Source organism: Cricetulus griseus, chromosome 7, assembly GCF_003668045.3.
Source record: "Cricetulus griseus strain 17A/GY chromosome 7, alternate assembly CriGri-PICRH-1.0, whole genome shotgun sequence".
In the NCBI taxonomy this organism is placed as follows: domain Eukaryota; kingdom Metazoa; phylum Chordata; class Mammalia; order Rodentia; family Cricetidae; genus Cricetulus; species Cricetulus griseus.
The window spans coordinates 96,106,614-96,117,388 of NC_048600.1; positions in this window are offsets into that span (position 1 = coordinate 96,106,614).

Here is a 10,775-nt window from a genome sequence, read left to right on the forward strand (position 1 = left end):
AAACAATAAGAAACATTTCCCATTCCTGCATTCAATGCTTCAGGCAAGGAGCAGAAGCTCTACTTAGGGTTCCCAGCACAAACAGGGAGCCCAAGACCCAGCCAGGGGTAGTAGGGGGAAGTGGGCTCCAAGCAGTGCTCAACTCTCCATGTAAGGCACAGGGCACGGCTTGCTTTCCTCTGTCTGTCTGAAGTAAGATCGTTGTGTTGTGTGTTGGGGAGAAAGATATGTAGGCTCAGGTCATCATGACCTACTTACACACCACTACCTAGATTTCATCATTATACAACTCTGATAGAGGTTGTGTTGGGTTCTAGGGTAGCAAGGAGATGAGAAAGCTTTCAAGTATGTGTGGGTGCATTTGTACTGCCCCACAACCCCCCCAACTTAATTGCCAGCCAGATGATGGGGGCAGAAACATTCATATTAATTATGACATTTATATGCCAATGGTCTAGTGTATGCAGGGCTCTGCAGTCAGCACAGTACCGTCACACACCATCTCATGATTGTCACTATTCTGAAAAAGAGGAAGCAGAGGTCCTGGGAAGAGAGGCTGGCCTGGGTGTCCAGAGCCTGTGAATGGCAGAGCTGGAGTCCAAATACATGACTGTCTGAGGACTAAAACCTGTGTTCTTCCTCTACCCCTGGAGATGTCTGTGTGTCCCTTAGCAGGAGGACACTTCAGGGAAAGCATTGAAAGTGAAGTGGACCCAAAGGGGAGTCGAGGAGGACAGGTGGACAGGTGGCTGTGACTCCCTATGAACCTATGAACTTGTGCCGCCTGAGCCCCACCGCCACGTGTAAGCTTTACGCCAGCCGCCCGCCTGAGTTAGGGCCCAAAGGAATACACAGAATACACAGAAACTTGTAGTAGGTTCAAAGCTGCTTGGCCAATGACTAAGACTTCTCATCAATTAGCTCAGTCTTAACTATCATAAACCTATATATTTTATAAGACTTATTGGACGCCTTATTGGCGTCCCTCCTTGGTGGATCACACCCTGCCGCTGGAGGAGGAAGGGGAAAAAGGGACCCTTCCTGTTTCTCCTTGGCTTAAATATGAGTCTCCTTGCTATGTCACTTCCTGCCTGGATCATCACTTCTCTACTACATTTCCCAGAATCCTCTTTGACTCCTAGTCCCATCTACTTGCTGTCTCATTGGCCAAACAGTATTTTATTTAACAATCAATAAGATAAACATACACAGTACATTCCGCATCACATGGCTAGGTCTGAACTGAGGAAACCCTGGCTCTCACAGTGACCATCTCTCTTAACCAGCCAGCCACAGTGGACAATGCATCTTGCTAAGTGTTAGGTCTCAAATCTGGGACAAATGGTTGAGGTGCCCATTAACATATCAAAACAGGGGCTGCCTGCCAAGTTCTCCCAGCATCCCTCAGTCCTTACCTGTTACAGGGCCCTCCTGGCTGGCATACTCTTCCCACCACCTTGAACTCTCCACCCTAGTTATTGGGCTTGGCTTCCCTCCCTGTGAGCTCCTCTTGCAACTATATAACTCAGCCATTCTGGCTATGCTACTCTCTTGGCCTAGGTCATCCCTCTTGGTCAGCAGCTCCTCTCCCTTGCCCCACTCTCCTCACATGGCCCAGCTCAGGGTCATGTTCGCTCTGGACTCTCCCAGATGCCTCTTTCTCTGCCTATGCTCTCCCTCATATCTATAATAAACCTTCTCTTCCACCATACCTAGAATGACACCTTGGCATTCAGTAAGATTTTGAAGAAGTGGGGTGTCTAGCTGGTGCTATCCTTAGTCCCAACACCCAGGAGACACAGGAAAGGATATCTCTGTGAGTTCAAGGCCAGCCTGATCTACATTGCAAGTTCCAGGCCAGCCAGAGCTACACAGTGAAACTCTATCTCAAAATAAAAAGATTTTGAAGAACAAACATCTGTTCTGTTTGTTGTCTTGGATTTGATTTGTATTTACCCTGTAGTTATGGAGTTGTGTCTGTGCATTATGGGATGGTCTGTAATCAGCTCCTGTTTTGAGATTTGTTTTTAAAGATTTTATTTATTTATTATGTATACAGCATTCTGCTTCCATGTATATCTGCACACCAGAAGAGGGCACCAGATCTCATAACAGATGGTTGTGAGCCACCATGTGGTTGCTGGGAATTGAACTCAGGACCTCTGGAAAAGCAGTCAGTGCTCTTAACCTCTGAGCCATCTCTCCAGCCCGCTGTTTTGAAATTTGATTGCAGAAATAGGAACATAAGTTGTATTGGCTACTAAGCTGTGATATCCATCTCATCATCGGCTCTTCCTGATACCCTCCCTGTCCAGGGAAACATTTAAGCTGCCACAATCTCCAATTGTACAAATCAGGAAACAGACTCCCAAGGAGGTGACACTACTTGACCAGTCTCAGATCTGAGCCTGAGCTCAGATGTTCCATCATTACAGCTTCAGTGTCATGAGAGGGTGACCAAAGCTCTGCAGAGCCCAAGGCGCCCAAGAGCCGTCACATGGTGTCCTCCTAGATGTCTCAGGGCTTCTGACCATCCCTGCACCATCCTAAAGAACATCCAGGTTGGGAGCAACAGTGATCAATGCTAACGTTTATTTATGCAAACGTGCCTGTGACTATTTGACAACAAAGTTAAACCAAATGGCAAGAGTGTATCAGAAGCCAAAGGATGTTGTTTTCCTGCCTTGGAAAGGGTGACCAAGAAACAGCAGGGATGAACAGACCATAGACTCTCCTCTGCCTCGTCTCTTGAGAAGACAATGACAAGCCCAGAAAAAGCTTGAGAACTGAGTAATGAAAAGCCCCGATTCCAGGGGCACAAGCTGTGCGCCCCCTCCCTCCTTTAATTTATGGAGTCCCCAACAAAATAGGAAGAAAGCCGAGCTCAGTGGGTTTCATCAATGCCACTGATAAGAATCCAGGCTGAGCTCTGACAGCTCTTACAGAACAGCAGCTTCAACTGTCTGAGAAGGTGACCCCCAAACTATTTGGAAGTTGCAATTGTCTTCTTAGTGAGTAAGGATTGTTTTCAGTCCTCAATATAGAAATGGCTGAAATATACAAACATACAGAATGAGTGTTTCTAGATGTTAAAGAGTCTGATTTTATTTGGTACCCTAAGTATTTGAGATGGTCTGCCTTTAAATCTCGCTCCAGCCCCCTAAATCCAATGTAAATTATAACTTAGTAATTAACTTAGGTTTTTGATTTTCTATGGAAAAAAGTCATTTAGCTTTGTACACACTTAAGGTTCTCTTAGATTTATAAGATTTACTTAACCATACAGGAAGGTTTGTTACTCAAGCAGTGAATATACAGCTTAAACGTGTTGAAATTGTGAAGCACTATTTTAAATATTTAAAAATGTCTGGTTAACTTTGTGCATGGAATGAATGAACAGCAACCAAGTTCCTTAAAAATGATAGTGATAGCTAACATCTGGTAGAATTACAAGTAAAATAATAAAAAGTTATGTTGCTAAAACAAAACAAAAAAATAAGATTTTTATAAAGTACATGACTTTGATAAATTCAATACCTTTAGAATTAATTGGTGTGTGTGTGTGTGTGTGAGTGTGTGTGTGAGAGTGTGTGTGTGTGTGTGTGTGTGTGTGGACTGAAAACAACTGCCCCTAGTCTAGATCGAATCCTACAAGTTCAGAACTAATGCTTTAAACGAATCTTGTTTAGTCTTTACAACAATTCTACAAAGTATGTACTATTCTTATCCTCATTGTCTGGAGCCTGGAGCCTAGAGCTGGAATTCTTACCTACACAGTCAGAATTTCTTGATCTTTGTGATCCATCACAAGGCCCAATTTAATGTACTGTTGCCAACAGCCTGTTGGGACGCCCCTGCTTTTTCCCTCAAATAAAACTAAATGCAATCAAACTGCTCATCAACATCTGGGCCTGGACTTCTGTCCTCGTCCCTGACTTCCTCCTGTGGCTTTACTCCTCGAAGCATGTGCACCACCTGGGAGGGAATTCACTAGTAATTCAGAGTCTCGTCCATTCAGCATTTCTGTATCAGAATCTGCAGTGATGGGTGCCCAAGTGTCATGCTGCCCCTTAGAGCTCAAGAAGCCCTGCTCGGTGCCATTTGTTTGGGCCAGACTGGCCACAGCTCACCAAACAACCCTGTGTGCACTGCCCCAGAAGATAGCCTCCTGTGAGAGCAGAGCATTAATAAAAGGGGAGGCATGGCAGGCTCCCAGCCCGGAGCTTAGTGAGAGAGGCTTTTCTGTGATTCAAGGTTCTTCTGAAACCAGCTGCTGAGAAAGGTAAATTTTGCTGAACTGCCCAAGGCCATGCTCATCTTTAATTATCCCGTTAATATCTGTCTCCCCCAGGTAGTCGTTACACCTGTAGTTATTACAGTGCCCAGGCTTGAAACAGCTTGCAGATTTCCTGACAGAATTAATGGAAGTTTTGCAAATTGATTTGGAGAGTTAGGTGGTGCGAGGCTGGCGTGACTTGACGTGGAGCCCATTCTAAGTGACTCAGAGCCTCGTGACCTTGATCTCTGCTGGGGCAAGAGCAAAGAGCACAAATCATGAGGGTTCCATCTCCTGGTGTGGCCTGTGACCTTGGACCTGTCACTTTCTTGCTAGGCATCTTTGTCAAAACAAGAGGCTTGGATGAGTCTCAATAAACTAGAATCTCTCCTGGCTTCCCTAGCTCTGCCCTCTGAGGCTGAGAGGCTGGCAGATGGGCTCTCCCCTCTCAGAAATGACTGGCCTGCCTCCTCCTTCCTCCCACTCGTCCATCAGTGCCCCCAGTACAGGACTGAAATCAAACCTCTATGAGGTTCTACAGTAGGTGCTGGCAATAGGTATAGGTACTGCCCCTGTGGCCTGGGCCAACTTGGCATCATAGGTTTGTTGCAGCAAGCTCTAGAGGAGGGGGAGGATCAGACACACGCTGCCATGTGGAGGGAAGGGAATTGGCCTTGATGCCAGAGGCCCCATGGTTCTAACTGGCACCAGATGCAATTGCTGCCTGACTTTGAACACGTTACATTCTATTTCTAGTCATCAGTTGCCTTCTCCACAAAAATGGGGGAACCACCAATAAGAATCTTGTTCCACCTTGCTGTATGATAGCTCCCAAGATCATGATTATCAAGCTGGGGACCATTATGTACAAAAGGGGGAAAGCTACTACCTTCCCCTACCTGCTTCCAAAAAACCAGACATGAGTCAGACAATGGAAAATGACCCAGAGTGAGGAAGCAATTCAGAGCCAGAATAAAGGTCAGGTCTGCCCTGCTCCCTAAGGGGGTCCACAGTAGAGAGCCCAGACCCTGAATCCCCATCACCAGGCCACCTATTGCAGACAGGCAAGGACCAATGCTGACTCTAGTATCTCAGGGACAAAGGCAGGTGTCACTAGTCCCGCATAATGGAGGATAAAATTAGGATTAGGCCTCTTGGGCTCTCCAACACCTAAACTGAGCCACTGGTGTGACTTCCCTGGTCATCTAGCTACCTATTTCTACTTCTTAGTTCCCTTGTCCCCCCTTCACCACAGCCTGAACAGGCTGGCTAAATCAAGCCTCCTAAATCCTGTCAATGTCACCATCCTCGACTCCAGCCAGAGCCTCTGTCAATTACAGCCCACCAGATTCACCCCTGCTGCTGTCACCATTATTGCCAACAGCTACAAGAAGGGCTTAGGTGTCTTGATTTTATTAAAGAAAAGTTTTCAATAAAAGTTAGGAAGTATGGGAGAATGCCGCCTCGGGCAGGCAGACCCCTCTCAGAGGCTTCCTCAAGCAGATGGTTTGTAGCATTTTTAATTAACGAGAGATGGTGCAGATGCAGGGGGCTTAATAGCCTGCAGCAAAATATAGAGGATGGGAAGGGGTGGGTGGAGCTGGCACTAAATAGGTTCTGAACCAGGAGTGATGCCCACGCAAAAAGCAGGGGAACCGTACCCTTGTCTCCTTCATGGTGGACATAGTGTATAGCACTTGGGTCATCCATGGCCGGTTCTGAGCATGAGAAAGTCACATACCTGAGATTCTTGGCTCTGTGCCAGCACAGAAGAGGAGGAGGAGGTGGAAGGGCATGCTGCTCTGTACAAATCAGATGAGCTCTCCCTCCCCAGACCTCTATATTGAGCAAGTCATATAATGTCGCTAAGCCTTAGTGTCCTCATGAGGAAGATAACGATAGAAGAATCATAAACTACAGGCTTGAATGGATCATAAAGTCCATGGAGTTGAACCACCAGGGCTTGCATCTCTACCAAATTCTCCCACAAAGAGCTGGTCTGATCTCCAAGCCAGGGACCTCACGACCACCCAGAGTCACAACAAAACTGCACTTATCTCTAGTCAACACTGTTAGAAAACTGTCATTAGAATAAAGTCTGCCTCCCCGAGTAAATTATGATAATTATGCCAGGTGTGCTGGTGCATACCCATAATCCTGGGAGCCAGAGGCCGGAGGATCCCAAGGCCATCCTTAGCTACAAACATGAAGTGAATGTCAGAGAAGATGGTGTAAAGTTGCTTTGAAAACTGAGCATAGAACTTAGGATTTCTGGAGCCTGAAATCTGGAGTCAGGAGAAGAGAAGGTAGGCAACACTCCAGTTGCATCTCAGTCCTTGCTATGGAAGCTAACCAATGGTGGACAAGAGACCATGAGTTTCCACAGGGAAGGGAACAAAAAGGAATGCAAAGGGTGGACAAGTCAGGCAGAGACAAGGAAGATGCCAAATGATAACAGCAGCTTACACTGTACCCGTGGCTGTTCTGAAGCTTTGTGTGGTCTCTCGTCCTCCCAAGAGCCCTATGGAATAAGTGCTCACGGCATAGATGGACATCAAGGCAGAGCTGTTGAGTAACCAGTAAAGTGGCAGAGCTGGGATTCAAACCAGGCAGGCAGGCAAGCAAGCAGGCAAGCTCGAGTCTATGCTTATAGCTGGGTAGGATGTCCAGGACCAGAACCTGGTCAAAGGCAACTCAAAGCAGACTGGAAGAGAGGGAAGGCAGCATTTGGAAAACAAATTTGTGGGTCATACTATTTTCTCCCCATAGTCCATGGTGGTGCTATTCATTTCATGCTTGGGAAGTTAACGCACTGCCTGCCGACCTGATCCTTTCAACAACTCTGTGGAGCAGCTGTTGCCTCCGTCCACATATGAAGATGCTACAACTGAAGAGGTCAAAAGTCATATGCCCAGCCAGTCAGTGGTGGTGAGTGCCTTTAATCCCAGCACTTGGGAGGCAGGGGAGGATCTCTGTGAGTTTGAGGCCAGCCTGGTCTACAGAGCTGGTTCTAGGACAGTCAAGACTACACAAAGGAACCTTGTCTCAAAAAAAAAAAAAAAAAAAACAAATGAAGAATCATATGCCCAGCTAGGTGAGTCTGATGGTGCACAACTGAAGTGCCAACCTAGGGCTTTCTGGGGGACAGGGGGGATTCTAACTTCAAACCTGTGCTCATCTAGGCATCCAAACGCCACTTAACAGGTCTCTGTTTAGTGTCGGGCGCTGAGCTAGGTATTTAAACGAGAAGCATTGACCTTGAAAGGATCCCTTGGTTAGTGCCTCTGTCAGCTACATCCTCTATTTAGCCCCATAACTCCTGGCTAAAGCACCTCAGCAGGGGAGGTAGGTGCTGGAGCAGACACTGGCTCCTGTCCCGTGCTTGCTGTTTTCTCATGCACTGTATCACTGAAGGCTTCCACCAGCTTAGCAGGGAATGTGTGGCTGAGACCTATCCAGTGAACCCGTGCTACAACCCAGGAACCCTGTTTATTGCCTGTGCACCTAACTAAAGACTACATTTTAAAGCCTCTGCCGCAATTAAGTGTACCCATAGGGCTAGATTCTGCCTGAAGAAATGTTAGAGGAAATCACTCAAATGGGCTTCTGGGACAGTTCCCTAAAAGGAAGCAGTGAAGCCGCTGAAGTTGGTCCTTTCTCTGTGTCTCCTGCCTCCTGTCTGGAACTCGGTGATGGTGGCTGAAGCTTCAGAGGGCATCGTGGGTCATAAGGAACTTGAGGATGAAATTCATATGCTCAACTGGGTGTGGTGGAGCACACCTGGAATCCCAGCACCAGGGCAGCTGATGAAGAAAACTTGAGAGTTCTAGGAGAGCTTGAGCTACCTAGTGAAACCCTGCCTCAAAACAAGCCCCACAAAAACAAAAACAAAAACAAAAACAAAAACAAACCTATATGGTCAGAATAGTTAAGAGACCAGGCTCTAGGCGATGTGGGAATACCCAGGTCCTGATCTCTGTGCTTCTGGACTTGAAAGAAAAAGCAAATTTCTACATCACTTTTAGGTTGGCATTATTCCTGATCTCAGTTGCTGGCCTGAGTCAGGTTGCAGACATCAGTCAATACTTCATCGGATGCAGTGGTCTTGAGGAAGGATAGACAGAAAGACCAGAAACAGGATTGGAGAGATGGCTCAGCCATTAAAAAAAAAAAAAAAAAAAAGGCTAGGCTCACAACCTAAAATATAAGAAAGACAGGAATGTAAGAAAGGAAAGAAATCACTCACACTAGAGTCTGGCTGGAAATCAGAAACATCACAACAGAGAAATCAAAATTGTTTGTCTTCCTAAAGATACTTCCAACAAGGATGTAGAGAACAATTAACAGTGCTTCCTTGGGGCCAGAGTGGTTGTGATCTTGAGTTTAACTGTGTTAATGCCCCTCACTCATCACTAGCCCTAAACAATGTATCCTGTGAAGCTACTTTACATTCCGTTTACAAAAAAGAAACCCACTCACATATATTTGCTTATTTTTTTGTGGGGTGTGCCATGGTTTGATGGCCAACATCTTTACTCCCCATGCCATCTCATGCCATCTCACCAGCCCTGTTTTTGCTTAATTTTTAAACTTAAAGTGTTATATAGTCATTAAGACTTGTTGACTTGTTGAGTCCTAATTGGTCTAAATAATAAAAACCCAAAGTCAGATGTAGAAGAAAATACTGAGAGATCAGAGAGAAGAAGGAGCAAACCAAAGCCACCTTTACCTCATTAGCTTCCCAGTGGAAAAGAGAGTGAATGCCTGTTTCTTCCCACTTATATCTTCTCCACCCAGCCATCTCACTTCCTGTCTGTCTGTACAGACCTCCAGACCTCTGTGATTAACTAGTGGCAAGCTCCATTCTCTGATCTTCAGACAATCTTTATTTGTACAAGTAAGATATTACCATACCTTTGAAAATGAAACGTAGAAAGACACAAAATTAGTTCAGTGGTAAGAGCACTGGCTGCTCTTCAGAGGTCCTAAGTTCAATTCCCAGCAACCACATGGTGGCTCACAGCCATCTGTAATGAGATCCGGTGCCCTCTTCTGGCCTGCAGGCATACATGGAGACAGAATGCTATATACATAATAAATTAAATCTTAAAAAAAAAAGGCACAAAATCTTACATAACCATTGCAAAAGCACCTAAATGCTACTGTGTCTGGAGAAGTCCACATTGTGTTTTAGACATGTTCTGTCCTCTCCATGTATGTCTCTCTAAATAATAACTTTTTGTTTTGCTCTCACTTGTCCTGAAACTTTTCTGTGGTGAAGTCAAGGATCCAGCTTGGCCAGAGTGTAGGTATCTAATGGGGCTAGGCTCCTCATAGTGCTTGCAGTAGTACTGTAAGTAGCCCCCCTCATGGCTGGGTTTCCCCACCATTCCCATTTGGAAACTGTGGCTGTTATCCACAGATCTCATGGTTAAAGGAAAGAAGTGGGATTCAACCTTGAACCTTTAGGGCCTCAAAAGCCACAATCACTTCTTTGCTCCAGTAAGAGGCTGAAGGACAATTCTCTCTCAGGATTCACAAAGCCCAGGAATTGCAGTAGAATTGAAGATGGCTAGCGGCTTCTCCACCATTTGCTCTTTCCTTAGAGATGAACACACACAATACAAGTGTGATGGCACACACCTGTAACCTGTGCTCTTGGGAAGATCATAAACTTGAGGCTAGCATGGGCTCCATAGTAAGAACTTATCTCCAAAGCTACATACGAGCAAGAGAGAGGGAGGTGTCACAGCAAATTCCCTGATTCTACCTATGTACTCTAGTAGGTAATTATCCCCAAAGCAGGCAGAAGACACACTGCTAACCCCCCATCTAACACCTCCTCTGGCTCTAAGTTCCAAGCTGCCACTTTTTCCCAAGGGCACTGAGAGAGAAGCCCCATAAACTCATCCTCACACTAACTCAGCAGGCGCCCTTTTCTCAGAAATACTTGTACTTAACTAATCCTCACAATGTTCTGGAGGCTGGATCATGTTGTCTAGAAAAGCCACTTTTCCTGTGCCCTCTCACAAGGTCCTGAGAGGGAGTTGTCCAACCTTCTTACCAAAGGGATGAGAGGATAGTAGATTTTTGAACCAGAAAGGCTCAAGTTTTAATCCTGCTTCTTTTTCTTATTTCCCAGACAGCATTGACTGAGACCTTCTGGGCCCACGTTGAAGAATAAACTTGAGCATTTACTATGCTATATTCCTGATCCCAGGTGAAGAGCACTGGTGCTTCCACCCCTGTGTACAGTCTTTCTTCTTATGGCTGGTTTTTGTAGACGCTGTTGCTCAGGAAAAGGAAATTTCCTTCTGAGTTTGAGTTCTCATCATGATTGTTGTGAAGGCTTGTACGTGTGTGATGGTTTGAAAGAAAATGGCTCCCATAGGCTTGAGGCGTGGCATTAGGAGGTGTGGCTTTGTTGGAATAAGCGTGGGATTGTTGGAGGAAGTGTGTCACTACAGTGTGGAGGGTGAGGTCTTATATGCTTAAGCTA